At 52.4% G+C, this 26,331-nt stretch overlaps 39 non-coding genes across 39 annotated transcripts; all 39 read right to left on the minus strand.

Annotated features, from left to right (window-relative positions):
* Positions 1–857: 857 nt before the first annotated feature.
* Positions 858–939, minus strand: Trnas-aga (transfer RNA serine (anticodon AGA)). Its single transcript has one exon. It is a non-coding gene; the product is annotated as a tRNA-Ser (tRNA).
* A 145-nt stretch (positions 940–1,084) lies between these two features.
* Positions 1,085–1,157, minus strand: Trnak-uuu (transfer RNA lysine (anticodon UUU)). Its single transcript has one exon. It is a non-coding gene; the product is annotated as a tRNA-Lys (tRNA).
* A 670-nt stretch (positions 1,158–1,827) lies between these two features.
* On the minus strand, positions 1,828–1,900 carry Trnam-cau (transfer RNA methionine (anticodon CAU)). Its single transcript has one exon. It is a non-coding gene; the product is annotated as a tRNA-Met (tRNA).
* A 959-nt stretch (positions 1,901–2,859) lies between these two features.
* On the minus strand, positions 2,860–2,941 carry Trnas-aga (transfer RNA serine (anticodon AGA)). Its single transcript has one exon. It is a non-coding gene; the product is annotated as a tRNA-Ser (tRNA).
* Positions 2,942–3,086: 145 nt separating this feature from the next.
* Positions 3,087–3,159, minus strand: Trnak-uuu (transfer RNA lysine (anticodon UUU)). The gene has a single exon. It is a non-coding gene; the product is annotated as a tRNA-Lys (tRNA).
* Positions 3,160–3,829: 670 nt separating this feature from the next.
* Trnam-cau (transfer RNA methionine (anticodon CAU)) lies at positions 3,830–3,902 on the minus strand. The gene has a single exon. It is a non-coding gene; the product is annotated as a tRNA-Met (tRNA).
* A 961-nt stretch (positions 3,903–4,863) lies between these two features.
* Positions 4,864–4,945, minus strand: Trnas-aga (transfer RNA serine (anticodon AGA)). Its single transcript has one exon. It is a non-coding gene; the product is annotated as a tRNA-Ser (tRNA).
* Positions 4,946–5,090: 145 nt separating this feature from the next.
* Trnak-uuu (transfer RNA lysine (anticodon UUU)) lies at positions 5,091–5,163 on the minus strand. The gene has a single exon. It is a non-coding gene; the product is annotated as a tRNA-Lys (tRNA).
* A 670-nt stretch (positions 5,164–5,833) lies between these two features.
* Positions 5,834–5,906, minus strand: Trnam-cau (transfer RNA methionine (anticodon CAU)). Its single transcript has one exon. It is a non-coding gene; the product is annotated as a tRNA-Met (tRNA).
* Positions 5,907–6,865: 959 nt separating this feature from the next.
* Positions 6,866–6,947, minus strand: Trnas-aga (transfer RNA serine (anticodon AGA)). Its single transcript has one exon. It is a non-coding gene; the product is annotated as a tRNA-Ser (tRNA).
* Positions 6,948–7,092: 145 nt separating this feature from the next.
* Positions 7,093–7,165, minus strand: Trnak-uuu (transfer RNA lysine (anticodon UUU)). The gene has a single exon. It is a non-coding gene; the product is annotated as a tRNA-Lys (tRNA).
* Positions 7,166–7,835: 670 nt separating this feature from the next.
* On the minus strand, positions 7,836–7,908 carry Trnam-cau (transfer RNA methionine (anticodon CAU)). Its single transcript has one exon. It is a non-coding gene; the product is annotated as a tRNA-Met (tRNA).
* Positions 7,909–8,868: 960 nt separating this feature from the next.
* Positions 8,869–8,950, minus strand: Trnas-aga (transfer RNA serine (anticodon AGA)). The gene has a single exon. It is a non-coding gene; the product is annotated as a tRNA-Ser (tRNA).
* A 145-nt stretch (positions 8,951–9,095) lies between these two features.
* Trnak-uuu (transfer RNA lysine (anticodon UUU)) lies at positions 9,096–9,168 on the minus strand. Its single transcript has one exon. It is a non-coding gene; the product is annotated as a tRNA-Lys (tRNA).
* Positions 9,169–9,838: 670 nt separating this feature from the next.
* Trnam-cau (transfer RNA methionine (anticodon CAU)) lies at positions 9,839–9,911 on the minus strand. Its single transcript has one exon. It is a non-coding gene; the product is annotated as a tRNA-Met (tRNA).
* Positions 9,912–10,868: 957 nt separating this feature from the next.
* On the minus strand, positions 10,869–10,950 carry Trnas-aga (transfer RNA serine (anticodon AGA)). The gene has a single exon. It is a non-coding gene; the product is annotated as a tRNA-Ser (tRNA).
* Positions 10,951–11,095: 145 nt separating this feature from the next.
* Positions 11,096–11,168, minus strand: Trnak-uuu (transfer RNA lysine (anticodon UUU)). The gene has a single exon. It is a non-coding gene; the product is annotated as a tRNA-Lys (tRNA).
* A 670-nt stretch (positions 11,169–11,838) lies between these two features.
* On the minus strand, positions 11,839–11,911 carry Trnam-cau (transfer RNA methionine (anticodon CAU)). Its single transcript has one exon. It is a non-coding gene; the product is annotated as a tRNA-Met (tRNA).
* A 957-nt stretch (positions 11,912–12,868) lies between these two features.
* Positions 12,869–12,950, minus strand: Trnas-aga (transfer RNA serine (anticodon AGA)). Its single transcript has one exon. It is a non-coding gene; the product is annotated as a tRNA-Ser (tRNA).
* A 145-nt stretch (positions 12,951–13,095) lies between these two features.
* On the minus strand, positions 13,096–13,168 carry Trnak-uuu (transfer RNA lysine (anticodon UUU)). The gene has a single exon. It is a non-coding gene; the product is annotated as a tRNA-Lys (tRNA).
* A 670-nt stretch (positions 13,169–13,838) lies between these two features.
* Positions 13,839–13,911, minus strand: Trnam-cau (transfer RNA methionine (anticodon CAU)). Its single transcript has one exon. It is a non-coding gene; the product is annotated as a tRNA-Met (tRNA).
* Positions 13,912–14,869: 958 nt separating this feature from the next.
* Positions 14,870–14,951, minus strand: Trnas-aga (transfer RNA serine (anticodon AGA)). Its single transcript has one exon. It is a non-coding gene; the product is annotated as a tRNA-Ser (tRNA).
* A 145-nt stretch (positions 14,952–15,096) lies between these two features.
* Positions 15,097–15,169, minus strand: Trnak-uuu (transfer RNA lysine (anticodon UUU)). The gene has a single exon. It is a non-coding gene; the product is annotated as a tRNA-Lys (tRNA).
* A 670-nt stretch (positions 15,170–15,839) lies between these two features.
* Positions 15,840–15,912, minus strand: Trnam-cau (transfer RNA methionine (anticodon CAU)). The gene has a single exon. It is a non-coding gene; the product is annotated as a tRNA-Met (tRNA).
* Positions 15,913–16,870: 958 nt separating this feature from the next.
* On the minus strand, positions 16,871–16,952 carry Trnas-aga (transfer RNA serine (anticodon AGA)). The gene has a single exon. It is a non-coding gene; the product is annotated as a tRNA-Ser (tRNA).
* A 145-nt stretch (positions 16,953–17,097) lies between these two features.
* On the minus strand, positions 17,098–17,170 carry Trnak-uuu (transfer RNA lysine (anticodon UUU)). Its single transcript has one exon. It is a non-coding gene; the product is annotated as a tRNA-Lys (tRNA).
* A 670-nt stretch (positions 17,171–17,840) lies between these two features.
* Positions 17,841–17,913, minus strand: Trnam-cau (transfer RNA methionine (anticodon CAU)). The gene has a single exon. It is a non-coding gene; the product is annotated as a tRNA-Met (tRNA).
* Positions 17,914–18,874: 961 nt separating this feature from the next.
* On the minus strand, positions 18,875–18,956 carry Trnas-aga (transfer RNA serine (anticodon AGA)). Its single transcript has one exon. It is a non-coding gene; the product is annotated as a tRNA-Ser (tRNA).
* Positions 18,957–19,101: 145 nt separating this feature from the next.
* On the minus strand, positions 19,102–19,174 carry Trnak-uuu (transfer RNA lysine (anticodon UUU)). Its single transcript has one exon. It is a non-coding gene; the product is annotated as a tRNA-Lys (tRNA).
* Positions 19,175–19,844: 670 nt separating this feature from the next.
* Positions 19,845–19,917, minus strand: Trnam-cau (transfer RNA methionine (anticodon CAU)). The gene has a single exon. It is a non-coding gene; the product is annotated as a tRNA-Met (tRNA).
* A 959-nt stretch (positions 19,918–20,876) lies between these two features.
* Positions 20,877–20,958, minus strand: Trnas-aga (transfer RNA serine (anticodon AGA)). The gene has a single exon. It is a non-coding gene; the product is annotated as a tRNA-Ser (tRNA).
* A 145-nt stretch (positions 20,959–21,103) lies between these two features.
* On the minus strand, positions 21,104–21,176 carry Trnak-uuu (transfer RNA lysine (anticodon UUU)). The gene has a single exon. It is a non-coding gene; the product is annotated as a tRNA-Lys (tRNA).
* Positions 21,177–21,846: 670 nt separating this feature from the next.
* Trnam-cau (transfer RNA methionine (anticodon CAU)) lies at positions 21,847–21,919 on the minus strand. The gene has a single exon. It is a non-coding gene; the product is annotated as a tRNA-Met (tRNA).
* Positions 21,920–22,877: 958 nt separating this feature from the next.
* On the minus strand, positions 22,878–22,959 carry Trnas-aga (transfer RNA serine (anticodon AGA)). Its single transcript has one exon. It is a non-coding gene; the product is annotated as a tRNA-Ser (tRNA).
* A 145-nt stretch (positions 22,960–23,104) lies between these two features.
* Trnak-uuu (transfer RNA lysine (anticodon UUU)) lies at positions 23,105–23,177 on the minus strand. The gene has a single exon. It is a non-coding gene; the product is annotated as a tRNA-Lys (tRNA).
* A 670-nt stretch (positions 23,178–23,847) lies between these two features.
* On the minus strand, positions 23,848–23,920 carry Trnam-cau (transfer RNA methionine (anticodon CAU)). Its single transcript has one exon. It is a non-coding gene; the product is annotated as a tRNA-Met (tRNA).
* A 958-nt stretch (positions 23,921–24,878) lies between these two features.
* Trnas-aga (transfer RNA serine (anticodon AGA)) lies at positions 24,879–24,960 on the minus strand. The gene has a single exon. It is a non-coding gene; the product is annotated as a tRNA-Ser (tRNA).
* Positions 24,961–25,105: 145 nt separating this feature from the next.
* On the minus strand, positions 25,106–25,178 carry Trnak-uuu (transfer RNA lysine (anticodon UUU)). The gene has a single exon. It is a non-coding gene; the product is annotated as a tRNA-Lys (tRNA).
* Positions 25,179–25,848: 670 nt separating this feature from the next.
* On the minus strand, positions 25,849–25,921 carry Trnam-cau (transfer RNA methionine (anticodon CAU)). The gene has a single exon. It is a non-coding gene; the product is annotated as a tRNA-Met (tRNA).
* Positions 25,922–26,331: the final 410 nt, after the last annotated feature.

Below are 26,331 nucleotides of genomic sequence, written 5' to 3' on the forward strand. Positions count from 1 at the left end.
TCCCGACTCTCTAGATTAAACTGCAGCCGCAGCTATACAGCTATAAGGTCCTGAGGCTGACCCATCTCAAGCGAGCAATCCGCGCGGCAGCATTGTTGCCACAAGAGCAAAATAATGCATCGACCGGGAATCGTGCCGGCATACCTTAAGATTATGAGACTTAGGCGCTGCCTACTGCACTACTGAGTCACAAACCACTCAACTACAGATGCTCGACAAGCTACCCGTGCTTTCCAAGCAGCTGTCGGCAGGGAAACTGGGATTGCCACCCAGCGACGTCGAAAAAGGGGCTAAACTCGCGAAGTCCCCCACTACACTGCCTTAAAACGACCGTTCATCACTATCGTGTGAGTAACCTTGCGTCAGCGGCGACGAGTCTTGCCCAAAGACGTAGCGTGCTTGGAGGCGCTGCCCGAATGCGTGTGGATGCACCCTCCTACCTCGTAATGCGCCTGCAGCTCCTATAGCCGTGGGCCGCCGTCGGCGGGCGGGAAGCCGACACAGCGCGGCGTTGCGAGCAGCGGCAGTGCGGTGGTGTTGTACTGTTGAGCATAGTTGCCTTCCAAGCAGTTGATCCGGGTACGATTCCCGGCCACCGCAAGTGGCGCTAACTTTTCCGTATCATTATGTGGGCTCCTGCTGTTAAATTAAGGTTTTTTTTTTTTCGTCGTTGCACCATCCTGTAGTATGTCCCGACTTGTCCCGACTTTGCTCGGCTGACGCGAAAGCTGACGCTTGGAAATCGCCCTTATCTAAAGGACAGGCACTATAAACGGCTGTGAGAGGTGAGGTGTGGCGAGGTACCAAAACGCGATATTTTCTGCTTCTTCTTCCAAAACAAGAAAAGAAAAATCGGACGCAGTCGGTAGGACTCGAACCTACGCTCCCAGAGGGAATCTGATTTCTAGTCAGACGCCTTAACCACTCGGCCACGACTGCTTGTCCAACAGGTGCCCCTCGAATCGTGAAAAACCCGACCGGTTGCGTCTGCGCAGAATGCCGACAGGAAACGTAAAACCGTGCACTGATTACGACAGGGCTACTATCGCTACGAGACGAGCCATTATGGAAGCGTTAAAATCTTCGCGCGGACAGGGACTCGAACCCTGGACCCTTAGGTTAAAAGCCTAATGCTCAACCGACTGAGCTATCCGGGCTTTCGCTTGTTGTGGTTGGAGCGGTTTCAAGCAACGTGATTAAGTGGAAGGTGTGTGTAGGCTTCTGGCGCTACTGGCGACTGCACCGACTACTCACTGACGCTGGTAGCAGCCCAACAGCGGACCAGTGCCTCTTCTCCCTTTATTCCGGTGCTGACAGTAACTGCATCACGTGCCTGCTTTCCCCGATTGCGTTCGGTTGAAGCCAAGGAAGAAGGGCGACCAACGACAGTTCGAAGACCAAAACATGGAGCGTTGTGTGCGCAAATAGTTCCGTTCCGGTACCGGGAATCGAAGCCGGACCTGTTGAGTGAAAGCCAGGTATCCTAGCCACTAGACCACACAGGACTTGCTCTACAGCGGTGAGATTTACTCCGTCTCTTATTGTATTTTGTGCTGAATCTGGACTCAGTGCTGTTCTCTGCTTGCGATCATATCCGCGCCTACAGACCGGCATGGCGCACAGTTCAAAATTGACTGTCCATTGCTGTGTGCATCGCATTTTGCTTGTAACACGGAGGAGAAATATCAAAGTTGTTACGTCGTCATAATTGGAAGTAAACATTTTGACGCTGAGGCGTGGACTCCGTGTGGATAACGGACAACAGTTAAGTTCGTTTCCTAGCAACAGCAACGCCCTTAATGCAGTCATGATGTGCAGAAAATTGAATGCCCCGGGTGAGGATCGAACTCACGACCTTAAGATTATGAGACTTACGCGCTGCCTACTGCGCTACCGAGCCACGCCGGAGACGACCTCGCAGGAAACTCGGTAAGTCTCACATATTAGAGATAGACAGTTTGCGCTTTCTGAAGAATCTGTTGTCTTGCTACACGTGCTGTCCCGACTCTCTAGATTAAACTGCAGCCGCAGCTATACAGCTATAAGGTCCTGAGGCTGACCCATCTCAAGCGAGCAATCCGCGCGGCAGCATTGTTGCCACAAGAGCAAAATAATGCATCGACCGGGAATCGTGCCGGCATACCTTAAGATTATGAGACTTAGGCGCTGCCTACTGCACTACTGAGTCACAAACCACTCAACTACAGATGCTCGACAAGCTACCCGTGCTTTCCAAGCAGCTGTCGGCAGGGAAACTGGGATTGCCACCCAGCGACGTCGAAAAAGGGGCTAAACTCGCGAAGTCCCCCACTACACTGCCTTAAAACGACCGTTCATCACTATCGTGTGAGTAACCTTGCGTCAGCGGCGACGAGTCTTGCCCAAAGACGTAGCGTGCTTGGAGGCGCTGCCCGAATGCGTGTGGATGCACCCTCCTACCTCGTAATGCGCCTGCAGCTCCTATAGCCGTGGGCCGCCGTCGGCGGGCGGGAAGCCGACACAGCGCGGCGTTGCGAGCAGCGGCAGTGCGGTGGTGTTGTACTGTTGAGCATAGTTGCCTTCCAAGCAGTTGATCCGGGTACGATTCCCGGCCACCGCAAGTGGCGCTAACTTTTCCGTATCATTATGTGGGCTCCTGCTGTTAAATTAAGGTTTTTTTTTTTTTTTCGTCGTTGCACCATCCTGTAGTATGTCCCGACTTGTCCCGACTTTGCTCGGCTGACGCGAAAGCTGACGCTTGGAAATCGCCCTTATCTAAAGGACAGGCACTATAAACGGCTGTGAGAGGTGAGGTGTGGCGAGGTACCAAAACGCGATATTTTCTGCTTCTTCTTCCAAAACAAGAAAAGAAAAATCGGACGCAGTCGGTAGGACTCGAACCTACGCTCCCAGAGGGAATCTGATTTCTAGTCAGACGCCTTAACCACTCGGCCACGACTGCTTGTCCAACAGGTGCCCCTCGAATCGTGAAAAACCCGACCGGTTGCGTCTGCGCAGAATGCCGACAGGAAACGTAAAACCGTGCACTGATTACGACAGGGCTACTATCGCTACGAGACGAGCCATTATGGAAGCGTTAAAATCTTCGCGCGGACAGGGACTCGAACCCTGGACCCTTAGGTTAAAAGCCTAATGCTCAACCGACTGAGCTATCCGGGCTTTCGCTTGTTGTGGTTGGAGCGGTTTCAAGCAACGTGATTAAGTGGAAGGTGTGTGTAGGCTTCTGGCGCTACTGGCGACTGCACCGACTACTCACTGACGCTGGTAGCAGCCCAACAGCGGACCAGTGCCTCTTCTCCCTTTATTCCGGTGCTGACAGTAACTGCATCACGTGCCTGCTTTCCCCGATTGCGTTCGGTTGAAGCCAAGGAAGAAGGGCGACCAACGACAGTTCGAAGACCAAAACATGGAGCGTTGTGTGCGCAAATAGTTCCGTTCCGGTACCGGGAATCGAAGCCGGACCTGTTGAGTGAAAGCCAGGTATCCTAGCCACTAGACCACACAGGACTTGCTCTACAGCGGTGAGATTTACTCCGTCTCTTATTGTATTTTGTGCTGAATCTGGACTCAGTGCTGTTCTCTGCTTGCGATCATATCCGCGCCTACAGACCGGCATGGCGCACAGTTCAAAATTGACTGTCCATTGCTGTGTGCATCGCATTTTGCTTGTAACACGGAGGAGAAATATCAAAGTTGTTACGTCGTCATAATTGGAAGTAAACATTTTGACGCTGAGGCGTGGACTCCGTGTGGATAACGGACAACAGTTAAGTTCGTTTCCTAGCAACAGCAACGCCCTTAATGCAGTCATGATGTGCAGAAAATTGAATGCCCCGGGTGAGGATCGAACTCACGACCTTAAGATTATGACACTTACGCGCTGCCTACTGCGCTACCGAGGCACGCCGGAGACGACCTCGCAGGAAACTCGGTAAGTCTCACATATTAGAGATAGACAGTTTGCGCTTTCTGAAGAATCTGTTGTCTTGCTACACGTGCTGTCCCGACTCTCTAGATTAAACTGCAGCCGCAGCTATACAGCTATAAGGTCCTGAGGCTGACCCATCTCAAGCGAGCAATCCGCGCGGCAGCATTGTTGCCACAAGAGCAAAATAATGCATCGACCGCGAATCGTGCCGGCATACCTTAAGATTATGAGACTTAGGCGCTGCCTACTGCACTACTGAGTCACAAACCACTCAACTACAGATGCTCGACAAGCTACCCGTGCTTTCCAAGCAGCTGTCGGCAGGGAAACTGGGATTGCCACCCAGCGACGTCGAAAAAGGGGCTAAACTCGCGAAGTCCCCCACTACACTGCCTTAAAACGACCGTTCATCACTATCGTGTGAGTAACCTTGCGTCAGCGGCGACGAGTCTTGCCCAAAGACGTAGCGTGCTTGGAGGCGCTGCCCGAATGCGTGTGGATGCACCCTCCTACCTCGTAATGCGCCTGCAGCTCCTATAGCCGTGGGCCGCCGTCGGCGGGCGGGAAGCCGACACAGCGCGGCGTTGCGAGCAGCGGCAGTGCGGTGGTGTTGTACTGTTGAGCATAGTTGCCTTCCAAGCAGTTGATCCGGGTACGATTCCCGGCCACCGCAAGTGGCGCTAACTTTTCCGTATCATTATGTGGGCTCCTGCTGTTAAATTAAGGTTTTTTTTTTTTTTTTTCGTCGTTGCACCATCCTGTAGTATGTCCCGACTTGTCCCGACTTTGCTCGGCTGACGCGAAAGCTGACGCTTGGAAATCGCCCTTATCTAAAGGACAGGCACTATAAACGGCTGTGAGAGGTGAGGTGTGGCGAGGTACCAAAACGCGATATTTTCTGCTTCTTCTTCCAAAACAAGAAAAGAAAAATCGGACGCAGTCGGTAGGACTCGAACCTACGCTCCCAGAGGGAATCTGATTTCTAGTCAGACGCCTTTACCACTCGGCCACGACTGCTTGTCCAACAGGTGCCCCTCGAATCGTGAAAAACCCGACCGGTTGCGTCTGCGCAGAATGCCGACAGGAAACGTAAAACCGTGCACTGATTACGACAGGGCTACTATCGCTACGAGACGAGCCATTATGGAAGCGTTAAAATCTTCGCGCGGACAGGGACTCGAACCCTGGACCCTTAGGTTAAAAGCCTAATGCTCAACCGACTGAGCTATCCGGGCTTTCGCTTGTTGTGGTTGGAGCGGTTTCAAGCAACGTGATTAAGTGGAAGGTGTGTGTAGGCTTCTGGCGCTACTGGCGACTGCACCGACTACTCACTGACGCTGGTAGCAGCCCAACAGCGGACCAGTGCCTCTTCTCCCTTTATTCCGGTGCTGACAGTAACTGCATCACGTGCCTGCTTTCCCCGATTGCGTTCGGTTGAAGCCAAGGAAGAAGGGCGACCAACGACAGTTCGAAGACCAAAACATGGAGCGTTGTGTGCGCAAATAGTTCCGTTCCGGTACCGGGAATCGAAGCCGGACCTGTTGAGTGAAAGCCAGGTATCCTAGCCACTAGACCACACAGGACTTGCTCTACAGCGGTGAGATTTACTCCGTCTCTTATTGTATTTTGTGCTGAATCTGGACTCAGTGCTGTTCTCTGCTTGCGATCATATCCGCGCCTACAGACCGGCATGGCGCACAGTTCAAAATTGACTGTCCATTGCTGTGTGCATCGCATTTTGCTTGTAACACGGAGGAGAAATATCAAAGTTGTTACGTCGTCATAATTGGAAGTAAACATTTTGACGCTGAGGCGTGGACTCCGTGTGGATAACGGACAACAGTTAAGTTCGTTTCCTAGCAACAGCAACGCCCTTAATGCAGTCATGATGTGCAGAAAATTGAATGCCCCGGGTGAGGATCGAACTCACGACCTTAAGATTATGAGACTTACGCGCTGCCTACTGCGCTACCGAGCCACGCCGGAGACGACCTCGCAGGAAACTCGGTAAGTCTCACATATTAGAGATAGACAGTTTGCGCTTTCTGAAGAATCTGTTGTCTTGCTACACGTGCTGTCCCGACTCTCTAGATTAAACTGCAGCCGCAGCTATACAGCTATAAGGTCCTGAGGCTGACCCATCTCAAGCGAGCAATCCGCGCGGCAGCATTGTTGCCACAAGAGCAAAATAATGCATCGACCGGGAATCGTGCCGGCATACCTTAAGATTATGAGACTTAGGCGCTGCCTACTGCACTACTGAGTCACAAACCACTCAACTACAGATGCTCGACAAGCTACCCGTGCTTTCCAAGCAGCTGTCGGCAGGGAAACTGGGATTGCCACCCAGCGACGTCGAAAAAGGGGCTAAACTCGCGAAGTCCCCCACTACACTGCCTTAAAACGACCGTTCATCACTATCGTGTGAGTAACCTTGCGTCAGCGGCGACGAGTCTTGCCCAAAGACGTAGCGTGCTTGGAGGCGCTGCCCGAATGCGTGTGGATGCACCCTCCTACCTCGTAATGCGCCTGCAGCTCCTATAGCCGTGGGCCGCCGTCGGCGGGCGGGAAGCCGACACAGCGCGGCGTTGCGAGCAGCGGCAGTGCGGTGGTGTTGTACTGTTGAGCATAGTTGCCTTCCAAGCAGTTGATCCGGGTACGATTCCCGGCCACCGCAAGTGGCGCTAACTTTTCCGTATCATTATGTGGGCTCCTGCTGTTAAATTAAGGTTTTTTTTTTTTTTTCGTCGTTGCACCATCCTGTAGTATGTCCCGACTTGTCCCGACTTTGCTCGGCTGACGCGAAAGCTGACGCTTGGAAATCGCCCTTATCTAAAGGACAGGCACTATAAACGGCTGTGAGAGGTGAGGTGTGGCGAGGTACCAAAACGCGATATTTTCTGCTTCTTCTTCCAAAACAAGAAAAGAAAAATCGGACGCAGTCGGTAGGACTCGAACCAACGCTCCCAGAGGGAATCTGATTTCTAGTCAGACGCCTTAACCACTCGGCCACGACTGCTTGTCCAACAGGTGCCCCTCGAATCGTGAAAAACCCGACCGGTTGCGTCTGCGCAGAATGCCGACAGGAAACGTAAAACCGTGCACTGATTACGACAGGGCTACTATCGCTACGAGACGAGCCATTATGGAAGCGTTAAAATCTTCGCGCGGACAGGGACTCGAACCCTGGACCCTTAGGTTAAAAGCCTAATGCTCAACCGACTGAGCTATCCGGGCTTTCGCTTGTTGTGGTTGGAGCGGTTTCAAGCAACGTGATTAAGTGGAAGGTGTGTGTAGGCTTCTGGCGCTACTGGCGACTGCACCGACTACTCACTGACGCTGGTAGCAGCCCAACAGCGGACCAGTGCCTCTTCTCCCTTTATTCCGGTGCTGACAGTAACTGCATCACGTGCCTGCTTTCCCCGATTGCGTTCGGTTGAAGCCAAGGAAGAAGGGCGACCAACGACAGTTCGAAGACCAAAACATGGAGCGTTGTGTGCGCAAATAGTTCCGTTCCGGTACCGGGAATCGAAGCCGGACCTGTTGAGTGAAAGCCAGGTATCCTAGCCACTAGACCACACAGGACTTGCTCTACAGCGGTGAGATTTACTCCGTCTCTTATTGTATTTTGTGCTGAATCTGGACTCAGTGCTGTTCTCTGCTTGCGATCATATCCGCGCCTACAGACCGGCATGGCGCACAGTTCAAAATTGACTGTCCATTGCTGTGTGCATCGCATTTTGCTTGTAACACGGAGGAGAAATATCAAAGTTGTTACGTCGTCATAATTGGAAGTAAACATTTTGACGCTGAGGCGTGGACTCCGTGTGGATAACGGACAACAGTTAAGTTCGTTTCCTAGCAACAGCAACGCCCTTAATGCAGTCATGATGTGCAGAAAATTGAATGCCCCGGGTGAGGATCGAACTCACGACCTTAAGATTATGAGACTTACGCGCTGCCTACTGCGCTACCGAGGCACGCCGGAGACGACCTCGCAGGAAACTCGGTAAGTCTCACATATTAGAGATAGACAGTTTGCGCTTTCTGAAGAATCTGTTGTCTTGCTACACGTGCTGTCCCGACTCTCTAGATTAAACTGCAGCCGCAGCTATACAGCTATAAGGTCCTGAGGCTGACCCATCTCAAGCGAGCAATCCGCGCGGCAGCATTGTTGCCACAAGAGCAAAATAATGCATCGACCGGGAATCGTGCCGGCATACCTTAAGATTATGAGACTTAGGCGCTGCCTACTGCACTACTGAGTCACAAACCACTCAACTACAGATGCTCGACAAGCTACCCGTGCTTTCCAAGCAGCTGTCGGCAGGGAAACTGGGATTGCCACCCAGCGACGTCGAAAAAGGGGCTAAACTCGCGAAGTCCCCCACTACACTGCCTTAAAACGACCGTTCATCACTATCGTGTGAGTAACCTTGCGTCAGCGGCGACGAGTCTTGCCCAAAGACGTAGCGTGCTTGGAGGCGCTGCCCGAATGCGTGTGGATGCACCCTCCTACCTCGTAATGCGCCTGCAGCTCCTATAGCCGTGGGCCGCCGTCGGCGGGCGGGAAGCCGACACAGCGCGGCGTTGCGAGCAGCGGCAGTGCGGTGGTGTTGTACTGTTGAGCATAGTTGCCTTCCAAGCAGTTGATCCGGGTACGATTCCCGGCCACCGCAAGTGGCGCTAACTTTTCCGTATCATTATGTGGGCTCCTGCTGTTAAATTAAGGTTTTTTTTTTTTTTTTCGTCGTTGCACCATCCTGTAGTATGTCCCGACTTGTCCCGACTTTGCTCGGCTGACGCGAAAGCTGACGCTTGGAAATCGCCCTTATCTAAAGGACAGGCACTATAAACGGCTGTGAGAGGTGAGGTGTGGCGAGGTACCAAAACGCGATATTTTCTGCTTCTTCTTCCAAAACAAGAAAAGAAAAATCGGACGCAGTCGGTAGGACTCGAACCTACGCTCCCAGAGGGAATCTGATTTCTAGTCAGACGCCTTAACCACTCGGCCACGACTGCTTGTCCAACAGGTGCCCCTCGAATCGTGAAAAACCCGACCGGTTGCGTCTGCGCAGAATGCCGACAGGAAACGTAAAACCGTGCACTGATTACGACAGGGCTACTATCGCTACGAGACGAGCCATTATGGAAGCGTTAAAATCTTCGCGCGGACAGGGACTCGAACCCTGGACCCTTAGGTTAAAAGCCTAATGCTCAACCGACTGAGCTATCCGGGCTTTCGCTTGTTGTGGTTGGAGCGGTTTCAAGCAACGTGATTAAGTGGAAGGTGTGTGTAGGCTTCTGGCGCTACTGGCGACTGCACCGACTACTCACTGACGCTGGTAGCAGCCCAACAGCGGACCAGTGCCTCTTCTCCCTTTATTCCGGTGCTGACAGTAACTGCATCACGTGCCTGCTTTCCCCGATTGCGTTCGGTTGAAGCCAAGGAAGAAGGGCGACCAACGACAGTTCGAAGACCAAAACATGGAGCGTTGTGTGCGCAAATAGTTCCGTTCCGGTACCGGGAATCGAAGCCGGACCTGTTGAGTGAAAGCCAGGTATCCTAGCCACTAGACCACACAGGACTTGCTCTACAGCGGTGAGATTTACTCCGTCTCTTATTGTATTTTGTGCTGAATCTGGACTCAGTGCTGTTCTCTGCTTGCGATCATATCCGCGCCTACAGACCGGCATGGCGCACAGTTCAAAATTGACTGTCCATTGCTGTGTGCATCGCATTTTGCTTGTAACACGGAGGAGAAATATCAAAGTTGTTACGTCGTCATAATTGGAAGTAAACATTTTGACGCTGAGGCGTGGACTCCGTGTGGATAACGGACAACAGTTAAGTTCGTTTCCTAGCAACAGCAACGCCCTTAATGCAGTCATGATGTGCAGAAAATTGAATGCCCCGGGTGAGGATCGAACTCACGACCTTAAGATCATGAGACTTACGCGCTGCCTACTGCGCTACCGAGGCACGCCGGAGACGACCTCGCAGGAAACTCGGTAAGTCTCACATATTAGAGATAGACAGTTTGCGCTTTCTGAAGAATCTGTTGTCTTGCTACACGTGCTGTCCCGACTCTCTAGATTAAACTGCAGCCGCAGCTATACAGCTATAAGGTCCTGAGGCTGACCCATCTCAAGCGAGCAATCCGCGCGGCAGCATTGTTGCCACAAGAGCAAAATAATGCATCGACCGGGAATCGTGCCGGCATACCTTAAGATTATGAGACTTAGGCGCTGCCTACTGCACTACTGAGTCACAAACCACTCAACTACAGATGCTCGACAAGCTACCCGTGCTTTCCAAGCAGCTGTCGGCAGGGAAACTGGGATTGCCACCCAGCGACGTCGAAAAAGGGGCTAAACTCGCGAAGTCCCCCACTACACTGCCTTAAAACGACCGTTCATCACTATCGTGTGAGTAACCTTGCGTCAGCGGCGACGAGTCTTGCCCAAAGACGTAGCGTGCTTGGAGGCGCTGCCCGAATGCGTGTGGATGCACCCTCCTACCTCGTAATGCGCCTGCAGCTCCTATAGCCGTGGGCCGCCGTCGGCGGGCGGGAAGCCGACACAGCGCGGCGTTGCGAGCAGCGGCAGTGCGGTGGTGTTGTACTGTTGAGCATAGTTGCCTTCCAAGCAGTTGATCCGGGTACGATTCCCGGCCACCGCAAGTGGCGCTAACTTTTCCGTATCATTATGTGGGCTCCTGCTGTTAAATTAAGGTTTTTTTTTTTTTCGTCGTTGCACCATCGTGTAGTATGTCCCGACTTGTCCCGACTTTGCTCGGCTGACGCGAAAGCTGACGCTTGGAAATCGCCATTATCTAAAGGACAGGCACTATAAACGGATGTGAGAGGTGAGGTGTGGCGAGGTACCAAAACGCGATATTTTCTGCTTCTTCTTCCAAAACAAGAAAAGAAAAATCGGACGCAGTCGGTAGGACTCGAACCTACGCTCCCAGAGGGAATCTGATTTCTAGTCAGACGCCTTAACCACTCGGCCACGACTGCTTGTCCAACAGGTGCCCCTCGAATCGTGAAAAACCCGACCGGTTGCGTCTGCGCAGAATGCCGACAGGAAACGTAAAACCGTGCACTGATTACGACAGGGCTACTATCGCTACGAGACGAGCCATTATGGAAGCGTTAAAATCTTCGCGCGGACAGGGACTCGAACCCTGGACCCTTAGGTTAAAAGCCTAATGCTCAACCGACTGAGCTATCCGGGCTTTCGCTTGTTGTGGTTGGAGCGGTTTCAAGCAACGTGATTAAGTGGAAGGTGTGTGTAGGCTTCTGGCGCTACTGGCGACTGCACCGACTACTCACTGACGCTGGTAGCAGCCCAACAGCGGACCAGTGCCTCTTCTCCCTTTATTCCGGTGCTGACAGTAACTGCATCACGTGCCTGCTTTCCCCGATTGCGTTCGGTTGAAGCCAAGGAAGAAGGGCGACCAACGACAGTTCGAAGACCAAAACATGGAGCGTTGTGTGCGCAAATAGTTCCGTTCCGGTACCGGGAATCGAAGCCGGACCTGTTGAGTGAAAGCCAGGTATCCTAGCCACTAGACCACACAGGACTTGCTCTACAGCGGTGAGATTTACTCCGTCTCTTATTGTATTTTGTGCTGAATCTGGACTCAGTGCTGTTCTCTGCTTGCGATCATATCCGCGCCTACAGACCGGCATGGCGCACAGTTCAAAATTGACTGTCCATTGCTGTGTGCATCGCATTTTGCTTGTAACACGGAGGAGAAATATCAAAGTTGTTACGTCGTCATAATTGGAAGTAAACATTTTGACGCTGAGGCGTGGACTCCGTGTGGATAACGGACAACAGTTAAGTTCGTTTCCTAGCAACAGCAACGCCCTTAATGCAGTCATGATGTGCAGAAAATTGAATGCCCCGGGTGAGGATCGAACTCACGACCTTAAGATTATGAGACTTACGCGCTGCCTACTGCGCTACCGAGGCACGCCGGAGACGACCTCGCAGGAAACTCGGTAAGTCTCACATATTAGAGATAGACAGTTTGCGCTTTCTGAAGAATCTGTTGTCTTGCTACACGTGCTGTCCCGACTCTCTAGATTAAACTGCAGCCGCAGCTATACAGCTATAAGGTCCTGAGGCTGACCCATCTCAAGCGAGCAATCCGCGCGGCAGCATTGTTGCCACAAGAGCAAAATAATGCATCGACCGGGAATCGTGCCGGCATACCTTAAGATTATGAGACTTAGGCGCTGCCTACTGCACTACTGAGTCACAAACCACTCAACTACAGATGCTCGACAAGCTACCCGTGCTTTCCAAGCAGCTGTCGGCAGGGAAACTGGGATTGCCACCCAGCGACGTCGAAAAAGGGGCTAAACTCGCGAAGTCCCCCACTACACTGCCTTAAAACGACCGTTCATCACTATCGTGTGAGTAACCTTGCGTCAGCGGCGACGAGTCTTGCCCAAAGACGTAGCGTGCTTGGAGGCGCTGCCCGAATGCGTGTGGATGCACCCTCCTACCTCGTAATGCGCCTGCAGCTCCTATAGCCGTGGGCCGCCGTCGGCGGGCGGGAAGCCGACACAGCGCGGCGTTGCGAGCAGCGGCAGTGCGGTGGTGTTGTACTGTTGAGCATAGTTGCCTTCCAAGCAGTTGATCCGGGTACGATTCCCGGCCACCGCAAGTGGCGCTAACTTTTCCGTATCATTATGTGGGCTCCTGCTGTTAAATTAAGGTTTTTTTTTTTTTCGTCGTTGCACCATCCTGTAGTATGTCCCGACTTGTCCCGACTTTGCTCGGCTGACGCGAAAGCTGACGCTTGGAAATCGCCCTTATCTAAAGGACAGGCACTATAAACGGCTGTGAGAGGTGAGGTGTGGCGAGGTACCAAAACGCGATATTTTCTGCTTCTTCTTCCAAAACAAGAAAAGAAAAATCGGAAGCAGTCGGTAGGACTCGAACCTACGCTCCCAGAGGGAATCTGATTTCTAGTCAGACGCCTTAACCACTCGGCCACGACTGCTTGTCCAACAGGTGCCCCTCGAATCGTGAAAAACCCGACCGGTTGCGTCTGCGCAGAATGCCGACAGGAAACGTAAAACCGTGCACTGATTACGACAGGGCTACTATCGCTACGAGACGAGCCATTATGGAAGCGTTAAAATCTTCGCGCGGACAGGGACTCGAACCCTGGACCCTTAGGTTAAAAGCCTAATGCTCAACCGACTGAGCTATCCGGGCTTTCGCTTGTTGTGGTTGGAGCGGTTTCAAGCAACGTGATTAAGTGGAAGGTGTGTGTAGGCTTCTGGCGCTACTGGCGACTGCACCGACTACTCACTGACGCTGGTAGCAGCCCAACAGCGGACCAGTGCCTCTTCTCCCTTTATTCCGGTGCTGACAGTAACTGCATCACGTGCCTGCTTTCCCCGATTGCGTTCGGTTGAAGCCAAGGAAGAAGGGCGACCAACGACAGTTCGAAGACCAAAACATGGAGCGTTGTGTGCGCAAATAGTTCCGTTCCGGTACCGGGAATCGAAGCCGGACCTGTTGAGTGAAAGCCAGGTATCCTAGCCACTAGACCACACAGGACTTGCTCTACAGCGGTGAGATTTACTCCGTCTCTTATTGTATTTTGTGCTGAATCTGGACTCAGTGCTGTTCTCTGCTTGCGATCATATCCGCGCCTACAGACCGGCATGGCGCACAGTTCAAAATTGACTGTCCATTGCTGTGTGCATCGCATTTTGCTTGTAACACGGAGGAGAAATATCAAAGTTGTTACGTCGTCATAATTGGAAGTAAACATTTTGACGCTGAGGCGTGGACTCCGTGTGGATAACGGACAACAGTTAAGTTCGTTTCCTAGCAACAGCAACGCCCTTAATGCAGTCATGATGTGCAGAAAATTGAATGCCCCGGGTGAGGATCGAACTCACGACCTTAAGATCATGAGACTTACGCGCTGCCTACTGCGCTACCGAGGCACGCCGGAGACGACCTCGCAGGAAACTCGGTAAGTCTCACATATTAGAGATAGACAGTTTGCGCTTTCTGAAGAATCTGTTGTCTTGCTACACGTGCTGTCCCGACTCTCTAGATTAAACTGCAGCCGCAGCTATACAGCTATAAGGTCCTGAGGCTGACCCATCTCAAGCGAGCAATCCGCGCGGCAGCATTGTTGCCACAAGAGCAAAATAATGCATCGACCGGGAATCGTGCCGGCATACCTTAAGATTATGAGACTTAGGCGCTGCCTACTGCACTACTGAGTCACAAACCACTCAACTACAGATGCTCGACAAGCTACCCGTGCTTTCCAAGCAGCTGTCGGCAGGGAAACTGGGATTGCCACCCAGCGACGTCGAAAAAGGGGCTAAACTCGCGAAGTCCCCCACTACACTGCCTTAAAACGACCGTTCATCACTATCGTGTGAGTAACCTTGCGTCAGCGGCGACGAGTCTTGCCCAAAGACGTAGCGTGCTTGGAGGCGCTGCCCGAATGCGTGTGGATGCACCCTCCTACCTCGTAATGCGCCTGCAGCTCCTATAGCCGTGGGCCGCCGTCGGCGGGCGGGAAGCCGACACAGCGCGGCGTTGCGAGCAGCGGCAGTGCGGTGGTGTTGTACTGTTGAGCATAGTTGCCTTCCAAGCAGTTGATCCGGGTACGATTCCCGGCCACCGCAAGTGGCGCTAACTTTTCCGTATCATTATGTGGGCTCCTGCTGTTAAATTAAGGTTTTTTTTTTTTTTCGTCGTTGCACCATCGTGTAGTATGTCCCGACTTGTCCCGACTTTGCTCGGCTGACGCGAAAGCTGACGCTTGGAAATCGCCATTATCTAAAGGACAGGCACTATAAACGGATGTGAGAGGTGAGGTGTGGCGAGGTACCAAAACGCGATATTTTCTGCTTCTTCTTCCAAAACAAGAAAAGAAAAATCCGACGCAGTCGGTAGGACTCGAACCTACGCTCCCAGAGGGAATCTGATTTCTAGTCAGACGCCTTAACCACTCGGCCACGACTGCTTGTCCAACAGGTGCCCCTCGAATCGTGAAAAACCCGACCGGTTGCGTCTGCGCAGAATGCCGACAGGAAACGTAAAACCGTGCACTGATTACGACAGGGCTACTATCGCTACGAGACGAGCCATTATGGAAGCGTTAAAATCTTCGCGCGGACAGGGACTCGAACCCTGGACCCTTAGGTTAAAAGCCTAATGCTCAACCGACTGAGCTATCCGGGCTTTCGCTTGTTGTGGTTGGAGCGGTTTCAAGCAACGTGATTAAGTGGAAGGTGTGTGTAGGCTTCTGGCGCTACTGGCGACTGCACCGACTACTCACTGACGCTGGTAGCAGCCCAACAGCGGACCAGTGCCTCTTCTCCCTTTATTCCGGTGCTGACAGTAACTGCATCACGTGCCTGCTTTCCCCGATTGCGTTCGGTTGAAGCCAAGGAAGAAGGGCGACCAACGACAGTTCGAAGACCAAAACATGGAGCGTTGTGTGCGCAAATAGTTCCGTTCCGGTACCGGGAATCGAAGCCGGACCTGTTGAGTGAAAGCCAGGTATCCTAGCCACTAGACCACACAGGACTTGCTCTACAGCGGTGAGATTTACTCCGTCTCTTATTGTATTTTGTGCTGAATCTGGACTCAGTGCTGTTCTCTGCTTGCGATCATATCCGCGCCTACAGACCGGCATGGCGCACAGTTCAAAATTGACTGTCCATTGCTGTGTGCATCGCATTTTGCTTGTAACACGGAGGAGAAATATCAAAGTTGTTACGTCGTCATAATTGGAAGTAAACATTTTGACGCTGAGGCGTGGACTCCGTGTGGATAACGGACAACAGTTAAGTTCGTTTCCTAGCAACAGCAACGCCCTTAATGCAGTCATGATGTGCAGAAAATTGAATGCCCCGGGTGAGGATCGAACTCACGACCTTAAGATTATGAGACTTACGCGCTGCCTACTGCGCTACCGAGGCACGCCGGAGACGACCTCGCAGGAAACTCGGTAAGTCTCACATATTAGAGATAGACAGTTTGCGCTTTCTGAAGAATCTGTTGTCTTGCTACACGTGCTGTCCCGACTCTCTAGATTAAACTGCAGCCGCAGCTATACAGCTATAAGGTCCTGAGGCTGACCCATCTCAAGCGAGCAATCCGCGCGGCAGCATTGTTGCCACAAGAGCAAAATAATGCATCGACCGGGAATCGTGCCGGCATACCTTAAGATTATGAGACTTAGGCGCTGCCTACTGCACTACTGAGTCACAAACCACTCAACTACAGATGCTCGACAAGCTACCCGTGCTTTCCAAGCAGCTGTCGGCAGGGAAACTGGGATTGCCACCCAGCGACGTCGAAAAAGGGGCTAAACTCGCGAAGTCCCCCACTACACTGCCTTAAAACGACCGTTCATCACTATCGTGTGAGTAACCTTGCGTCAGCGGCGACGAGTCTTGCCCAAAGACGTAGCGTGCTTGGAGGCGCTGCCCGAATGCGTGTGGATGCACCCTCCTACCTCGTAATGCGCCTGCAGCTCCTATAGCCGTGGGCCGCCGTCGGCGGGCGGGAAGCCGACACAGCGCGGCGTTGCGAGCAGCGGCAGTGCGGTGGTGTTGTACTGTTGAGCATAGTTGCCTTCCAAGCAGTTGATCCGGGTACGATTCCCGGCCACCGCAAGTGGCGCTAACTTTTCCGTATCATTATGTGGGCTCCTGCTGTTAAATTAAGGTTTTTTTTTTTTTTCGTCGTTGCACCATCGTGTAGTATGTCCCGACTTGTCCCGACTTTGCTCGGCTGACGCGAAAGCTGACGCTTGGAAATCGCCATTATCTAAAGGACAGGCACTATAAACGGATGTGAGAGGTGAGGTGTGGCGAGGTACCAAAACGCGATATTTTCTGCTTCTTCTTCCAAAACAAGAAAAGAAAAATCCGACGCAGTCGGTAGGACTCGAACCTACGCTCCCAGAGGGAATCTGATTTCTAGTCAGACGCCTTAACCACTCGGCCACGACTGCTTGTCCAACAGGTGCCCCTCGAATCGTGAAAAACCCGACCGGTTGCGTCTGCGCAGAATGCCGACAGGAAACGTAAAACCGTGCACTGATTACGACAGGGCTACTATCGCTACGAGACGAGCCATTATGGAAGCGTTAAAATCTTCGCGCGGACAGGGACTCGAACCCTGGACCCTTAGGTTAAAAGCCTAATGCTCAACCGACTGAGCTATCCGGGCTTTCGCTTGTTGTGGTTGGAGCGGTTTCAAGCAACGTGATTAAGTGGAAGGTGTGTGTAGGCTTCTGGCGCTACTGGCGACTGCACCGACTACTCACTGACGCTGGTAGCAGCCCAACAGCGGACCAGTGCCTCTTCTCCCTTTATTCCGGTGCTGACAGTAACTGCATCACGTGCCTGCTTTCCCCGATTGCGTTCGGTTGAAGCCAAGGAAGAAGGGCGACCAACGACAGTTCGAAGACCAAAACATGGAGCGTTGTGTGCGCAAATAGTTCCGTTCCGGTACCGGGAATCGAAGCCGGACCTGTTGAGTGAAAGCCAGGTATCCTAGCCACTAGACCACACAGGACTTGCTCTACAGCGGTGAGATTTACTCCGTCTCTTATTGTATTTTGTGCTGAATCTGGACTCAGTGCTGTTCTCTGCTTGCGATCATATCCGCGCCTACAGACCGGCATGGCACACAGTTCAAAATTGACTGTCCATTGCTGTGTGCATCGCATTTTGCTTGTAACACGGAGGAGAAATATCAAAGTTGTTACGTCGTCATAATTGGAAGTAAACATTTTGACGCTGAGGCGTGGACTCCGTGTGGATAACGGACAACAGTTAAGTTCGTTTCCTAGCAACAGCAACGCCCTTAATGCAGTCATGATGTGCAGAAAATTGAATGCCCCGGGTGAGGATCGAACTCACGACCTTAAGATTATGAGACTTACGCGCTGCCTACTGCGCTACCGAGGCACGCCGGAGACGACCTCGCAGGAAACTCGGTAAGTCTCACATATTAGAGATAGACAGTTTGCGCTTTCTGAAGAATCTGTTGTCTTGCTACACGTGCTGTCCCGACTCTCTAGATTAAACTGCAGCCGCAGCTATACAGCTATAAGGTCCTGAGGCTGACCCATCTCAAGCGAGCAATCCGCGCGGCAGCATTGTTGCCACAAGAGCAAAATAATGCATCGACCGGGAATCGTGCCGGCATACCTTAAGATTATGAGACTTAGGCGCTGCCTACTGCACTACTGAGTCACAAACCACTCAACTACAGATGCTCGACAAGCTACCCGTGCTTTCCAAGCAGCTGTCGGCAGGGAAACTGGGATTGCCACCCAGCGACGTCGAAAAAGGGGCTAAACTCGCGAAGTCCCCCACTACACTGCCTTAAAACGACCGTTCATCACTATCGTGTGAGTAACCTTGCGTCAGCGGCGACGAGTCTTGCCCAAAGACGTAGCGTGCTTGGAGGCGCTGCCCGAATGCGTGTGGATGCACCCTCCTACCTCGTAATGCGCCTGCAGCTCCTATAGCCGTGGGCCGCCGTCGGCGGGCGGGAAGCCGACACAGCGCGGCGTTGCGAGCAGCGGCAGTGCGGTGGTGTTGTACTGTTGAGCATAGTTGCCTTCCAAGCAGTTGATCCGGGTACGATTCCCGGCCACCGCAAGTGGCGCTAACTTTTCCGTATCATTATGTGGGCTCCTGCTGTTAAATTAAGGTTTTTTTTTTTTTTTTTCGTCGTTGCACCATCCTGTAGTATGTCCCGACTTGTCCCGACTTTGCTCGGCTGACGCGAAAGCTGACGCTTGGAAATCGCCATTATCTAAAGGACAGGCACTATAAACGGATGTGAGAGGTGAGGTGTGGCGAGGTACCAAAACGCGATATTTTCCGCTTCTTCTTCCAAAACAAGAAAAGAAAAATCCGACGCAGTCGGTAGGACTCGAACCTACGCTCCCAGAGGGAATCTGATTTCTAGTCAGACGCCTTAACCACTCGGCCACGACTGCTTGTCCAACAGGTGCCCCTCGAATCGTGAAAAACCCGACCGGTTGCGTCTGCGCAGAATGCCGACAGGAAACGTAAAACCGTGCACTGATTACGACAGGGCTACTATCGCTACGAGACGAGCCATTATGGAAGCGTTAAAATCTTCGCGCGGACAGGGACTCGAACCCTGGACCCTTAGGTTAAAAGCCTAATGCTCAACCGACTGAGCTATCCGGGCTTTCGCTTGTTGTGGTTGGAGCGGTTTCAAGCAACGTGATTAAGTGGAAGGTGTGTGTAGGCTTCTGGCGCTACTGGCGACTGCACCGACTACTCACTGACGCTGGTAGCAGCCCAACAGCGGACCAGTGCCTCTTCTCCCTTTATTCCGGTGCTGACAGTAACTGCATCACGTGCCTGCTTTCCCCGATTGCGTTCGGTTGAAGCCAAGGAAGAAGGGCGACCAACGACAGTTCGAAGACCAAAACATGGAGCGTTGTGTGCGCAAATAGTTCCGTTCCGGTACCGGGAATCGAAGCCGGACCTGTTGAGTGAAAGCCAGGTATCCTAGCCACTAGACCACACAGGACTTGCTCTACAGCGGTGAGATTTACTCCGTCTCTTATTGTATTTTGTGCTGAATCTGGACTCAGTGCTGTTCTCTGCTTGCGATCATATCCGCGCCTACAGACCGGCATGGCGCACAGTTCAAAATTGACTGTCCATTGCTGTGTGCATCGCATTTTGCTTGTAACACGGAGGAGAAATATCAAAGTTGTTACGTCGTCATAATTGGAAGTAAACATTTTGACGCTGAGGCGTGGACTCCGTGTGGATAACGGACAACAGTTAAGTTCGTTTCCTAGCAACAGCAACGCCCTTAATGCAGTCATGATGTGCAGAAAATTGAATGCCCCGGGTGAGGATCGAACTCACGACCTTAAGATCATGAGACTTACGCGCTGCCTACTGCGCTACCGAGGCACGCCGGAGACGACCTCGCAGGAAACTCGGTAAGTCTCACATATTAGAGATAGACAGTTTGCGCTTTCTGAAGAATCTGTTGTCTTGCTACACGTGCTGTCCCGACTCTCTAGATTAAACTGCAGCCGCAGCTATACAGCTATAAGGTCCTGAGGCTGACCCATCTCAAGCGAGCAATCCGCGCGGCAGCATTGTTGCCACAAGAGCAAAATAATGCATCGACCGGGAATCGTGCCGGCATACCTTAAGATTATGAGACTTAGGCGCTGCCTACTGCACTACTGAGTCACAAACCACTCAACTACAGATGCTCGACAAGCTACCCGTGCTTTCCAAGCAGCTGTCGGCAGGGAAACTGGGATTGCCACCCAGCGACGTCGAAAAAGGGGCTAAACTCGCGAAGTCCCCCACTACACTGCCTTAAAACGACCGTTCATCACTATCGTGTGAGTAACCTTGCGTCAGCGGCGACGAGTCTTGCCCAAAGACGTAGCGTGCTTGGAGGCGCTGCCCGAATGCGTGTGGATGCACCCTCCTACCTCGTAATGCGCCTGCAGCTCCTATAGCCGTGGGCCGCCGTCGGCGGGCGGGAAGCCGACACAGCGCGGCGTTGCGAGCAGCGGCAGTGCGGTGGTGTTGTACTGTTGAGCATAGTTGCCTTCCAAGCAGTTGATCCGGGTACGATTCCCGGCCACCGCAAGTGGCGCTAACTTTTCCGTATCATTATGTGGGCTCCTGCTGTTAAATTAAGGTTTTTTTTTTTTTTTCGTCGTTGCACCATCGTGTAGTATGTCCCGACTTGTCCCGACTTTGCTCGGCTGACGCGAAAGCTGACGCTTGGAAATCGCCATTATCTAAAGGACAGGCACTATAAACGGATGTGAGAGGTGAGGTGTGGCGAGGTACCAAAACGCGATATTTTCTGCTTCTTCTTCCAAAACAAGAAAAGAAAAATCGGACGCAGTCGGTAGGACTCGAACCTACGCTCCCAGAGGGAATCTGATTTCTAGTCAGACGCCTTAACCACTCGGCCACGACTGCTTGTCCAACAGGTGCCCCTCGAATCGTGAAAAACCCGACCGGTTGCGTCTGCGCAGAATGCCGACAGGAAACGTAAAACCGTGCACTGATTACGACAGGGCTACTATCGCTACGAGACGAGCCATTATGGAAGCGTTAAAATCTTCGCGCGGACAGGGACTCGAACCCTGGACCCTTAGGTTAAAAGCCTAATGCTCTACCGACTGAGCTATCCGGGCTTTCGCTTGTTGTGGTTGGAGCGGTTTCAAGCAACGTGATTAAGTGGAAGGTGTGTGTAGGCTTCTGGCGCTACTGGCGACTGCACCGACTACTCACTGACGCTGGTAGCAGCCCAACAGCGGACCAGTGCCTCTTCTCCCTTTATTCCGGTGCTGACAGTAACTGCATCACGTGCCTGCTTTCCCCGATTGCGTTCGGTTGAAGCCAAGGAAGAAGGGCGACCAACGACAGTTCGAAGACCAAAACATGGAGCGTTGTGTGCGCAAATAGTTCCGTTCCGGTACCGGGAATCGAAGCCGGACCTGTTGAGTGAAAGCCAGGTATCCTAGCCACTAGACCACACAGGACTTGCTCTACAGCGGTGAGATTTACTCCGTCTCTTATTGTATTTTGTGCTGAATCTGGACTCAGTGCTGTTCTCTGCTTGCGATCATATCCGCGCCTACAGACCGGCATGGCGCACAGTTCAAAATTGACTGTCCATTGCTGTGTGCATCGCATTTTGCTTGTAACACGGAGGAGAAATATCAAAGTTGTTACGTCGTCATAATTGGAAGTAAACATTTTGACGCTGAGGCGTGGACTCCGTGTGGATAACGGACAACAGTTAAGTTCGTTTCCTAGCAACAGCAACGCCCTTAATGCAGTCATGATGTGCAGAAAATTGAATGCCCCGGGTGAGGATCGAACTCACGACCTTAAGATCATGAGACTTACGCGCTGCCTACTGCGCTACCGAGGCACGCCGGAGACGACCTCGCAGGAAACTCGGTAAGTCTCACATATTAGAGATAGACAGTTTGCGCTTTCTGAAGAATCTGTTGTCTTGCTACACGTGCTGTCCCGACTCTCTAGATTAAACTGCAGCCGCAGCTATACAGCTATAAGGTCCTGAGGCTGACCCATCTCAAGCGAGCAATCCGCGCGGCAGCATTGTTGCCACAAGAGCAAAATAATGCATCGACCGGGAATCGTGCCGGCATACCTTAAGATTATGAGACTTAGGCGCTGCCTACTGCACTACTGAGTCACAAACCACTCAACTACAGATGCTCGACAAGCTACCCGTGCTTTCCAAGCAGCTGTCGGCAGGGAAACTGGGATTGCCACCCAGCGACGTCGAAAAAGGGGCTAAACTCGCGAAGTCCCCCACTACACTGCCTTAAAACGACCGTTCATCACTATCGTGTGAGTAACCTTGCGTCAGCGGCGACGAGTCTTGCCCAAAGACGTAGCGTGCTTGGAGGCGCTGCCCGAATGCGTGTGGATGCACCCTCCTACCTCGTAATGCGCCTGCAGCTCCTATAGCCGTGGGCCGCCGTCGGCGGGCGGGAAGCCGACACAGCGCGGCGTTGCGAGCAGCGGCAGTGCGGTGGTGTTGTACTGTTGAGCATAGTTGCCTTCCAAGCAGTTGATCCGGGTACGATTCCCGGCCACCGCAAGTGGCGCTAACTTTTCCGTATCATTATGTGGGCTCCTGCTGTTAAATTAAGTTTTTTTTTTTTTTTCGTCGTTGCACCATCCTGTAGTATGTCCCGACTTGTCCCGACTTTGCTCGGCTGACGCGAAAGCTGACGCTTGGAAATCGCCCTTATCTAAAGGACAGGCACTATAAACGGCTGTGAGAGGTGAGGTGTGGCGAGGTACCAAAACGCGATATTTTCTGCTTCTTCTTCCAAAACAAGAAAAGAAAAATCGGACGCAGTCGGTAGGACTCGAACCTACGCTCCCAGAGGGAATCTGATTTCTAGTCAGACGCCTTAACCACTCGGCCACGACTGCTTGTCCAACAGGTGCCCCTCGAATCGTGAAAAACCCGACCGGTTGCGTCTGCGCAGAATGCCGACAGGAAACGTAAAACCGTGCACTGATTACGACAGGGCTACTATCGCTACGAGACGAGCCATTATGGAAGCGTTAAAATCTTCGCGCGGACAGGGACTCGAACCCTGGACCCTTAGGTTAAAAGCCTAATGCTCTACCGACTGAGCTATCCGGGCTTTCGCTTGTTGTGGTTGGAGCGGTTTCAAGCAACGTGATTAAGTGGAAGGTGTGTGTAGGCTTCTGGCGCTACTGGCGACTGCACCGACTACTCACTGACGCTGGTAGCAGCCCAACAGCGGACCAGTGCCTCTTCTCCCTTTATTCCGGTGCTGACAGTAACTGCATCACGTGCCTGCTTTCCCCGATTGCGTTCGGTTGAAGCCAAGGAAGAAGGGCGACCAACGACAGTTCGAAGACCAAAACATGGAGCGTTGTGTGCGCAAATAGTTCCGTTCCGGTACCGGGAATCGAAGCCGGACCTGTTGAGTGAAAGCCAGGTATCCTAGCCACTAGACCACACAGGACTTGCTCTACAGCGGTGAGATTTACTCCGTCTCTTATTGTATTTTGTGCTGAATCTGGACTCAGTGCTGTTCTCTGCTTGCGATCATATCCGCGCCTACAGACCGGCATGGCGCACAGTTCAAAATTGACTGTCCATTGCTGTGTGCATCGCATTTTGCTTGTAACACGGAGGAGAAAAATCAAAGTTGTTACGTCGTCATAATTGGAAGTAAACATTTTGACGCTGAGGCGTGGACTCCGTGTGGATAACGGACAACAGTTAAGTTCGTTTCCTAGCAACAGCAACGCCCTTAATGCAGTCATGATGTGCAGAAAATTGAATGCCCCGGGTGAGGATCGAACTCACGACCTTAAGATCATGAGACTTACGCGCTGCCTACTGCGCTACCGAGGCACGCCGGAGACGACCTCGCAGGAAACTCGGTAAGTCTCACATATTAGAGATAGACAGTTTGCGCTTTCTGAAGAATCTGTTGTCTTGCTACACGTGCTGTCCCGACTCTCTAGATTAAACTGCAGCCGCAGCTATACAGCTATAAGGTCCTGAGGCTGACCCATCTCAAGCGAGCAATCCGCGCGGCAGCATTGTTGCCACAAGAGCAAAATAATGCATCGACCGGGAATCGTGCCGGCATACCTTAAGATTATGAGACTTAGGCGCTGCCTACTGCACTACTGAGTCACAAACCACTCAACTACAGATGCTCGACAAGCTACCCGTGCTTTCCAAGCAGCTGTCGGCAGGGAAACTGGGATTGCCACCCAGCGACGTCGAAAAAGGGGCTAAACTCGCGAAGTCCCCCACTACACTGCCTTAAAACGACCGTTCATCACTATCGTGTGAGTAACCTTGCGTCAGCGGCGACGAGTCTTGCCCAAAGACGTAGCGTGCTTGGAGGCGCTGCCCGAATGCGTGTGGATGCACCCTCCTACCTCGTAATGCGCCTGCAGCTCCTATAGCCGTGGGCCGCCGTCGGCGGGCGGGAAGCCGACACAGCGCGGCGTTGCGAGCAGCGGCAGTGCGGTGGTGTTGTACTGTTGAGCATAGTTGCCTTCCAAGCAGTTGATCCGGGTACGATTCCCGGCCACCGCAAGTGGCGCTAACTTTTCCGTATCATTATGTGGGCTCCTGCTGTTAAATTAAGGTTTTTTTTTTTTTTCGTCGTTGCACCATCCTGTAGTATGTCCCGACTTGTCTCGACTTTGCTCGGCTGACGCGAAAGCTGACGCTTGGAAATCGCCCTTATCTAAAGGACAGGCACTATAAACGGCTGTGAGAGGTGAGGTGTGGCGAGGTACCAAAACGCGATATTTTCTGCTTCTTCTTCCAAAACAAGAAAAGAAAAATCGGACGCAGTCGGTAGGACTCGAACCTACGCTCCCAGAGGGAATCTGATTTCTAGTCAGACGCCTTAACCACTCGGCCACGACTGCTTGTCCAACAGGTGCCCCTCGAATCGTGAAAAACCCGACCGGTTGCGTCTGCGCAGAATGCCGACAGGAAACGTAAAACCGTGCACTGATTACGACAGGGCTACTATCGCTACGAGACGAGCCATTATGGAAGCGTTAAAATCTTCGCGCGGACAGGGACTCGAACCCTGGACCCTTAGGTTAAAAGCCTAATGCTCTACCGACTGAGCTATCCGGGCTTTCGCTTGTTGTGGTTGGAGCGGTTTCAAGCAACGTGATTAAGTGGAAGGTGTGTGTAGGCTTCTGGCGCTACTGGCGACTGCACCGACTACTCACTGACGCTGGTAGCAGCCCAACAGCGGACCAGTGCCTCTTCTCCCTTTATTCCGGTGCTGACAGTAACTGCATCACGTGCCTGCTTTCCCCGATTGCGTTCGGTTGAAGCCAAGGAAGAAGGGCGACCAACGACAGTTCGAAGACCAAAACATGGAGCGTTGTGTGCGCAAATAGTTCCGTTCCGGTACCGGGAATCGAAGCCGGACCTGTTGAGTGAAAGCCAGGTATCCTAGCCACTAGACCACACAGGACTTGCTCTACAGCGGTGAGATTTACTCCGTCTCTTATTGTATTTTGTGCTGAATCTGGACTCAGTGCTGTTCTCTGCTTGCGATCATATCCGCGCCTACAGACCGGCATGGCGCACAGTTCAAAATTGACTGTCCATTGCTGTGTGCATCGCATTTTGCTTGTAACACGGAGGAGAAATATCAAAGTTGTTACGTCGTCATAATTGGAAGTAAACATTTTGACGCTGAGGCGTGGACTCCGTGTGGATAACGGACAACAGTTAAGTTCGTTTCCTAGCAACAGCAACGCCCTTAATGCAGTCATGATGTGCAGAAAATTGAATGCCCCGGGTGAGGATCGAACTCACGACCTTAAGATTATGAGACTTACGCGCTGCCTACTGCGCTACCGAGGCACGCCGGAGACGACCTCGCAGGAAACTCGGTAAGTCTCACATATTAGAGATAGACAGTTTGCGCTTTCTGAAGAATCTGTTGTCTTGCTACACGTGCTGTCCCGACTCTCTAGATTAAACTGCAGCCGCAGCTATACAGCTATAAGGTCCTGAGGCTGACCCATCTCAAGCGAGCAATCCGCGCGGCAGCATTGTTGCCACAAGAGCAAAATAATGCATCGACCGGGAATCGTGCCGGCATACCTTAAGATTATGAGACTTAGGCGCTGCCTACTGCACTACTGAGTCACAAACCACTCAACTACAGATGCTCGACAAGCTACCCGTGCTTTCCAAGCAGCTGTCGGCAGGGAAACTGGGATTGCCACCCAGCGACGTCGAAAAAGGGGCTAAACTCGCGAAGTCCCCCA

Source organism: Schistocerca gregaria, chromosome 3 (assembly GCF_023897955.1).
Source record: "Schistocerca gregaria isolate iqSchGreg1 chromosome 3, iqSchGreg1.2, whole genome shotgun sequence".
Lineage (NCBI taxonomy): Eukaryota > Metazoa > Arthropoda > Insecta > Orthoptera > Acrididae > Schistocerca > Schistocerca gregaria.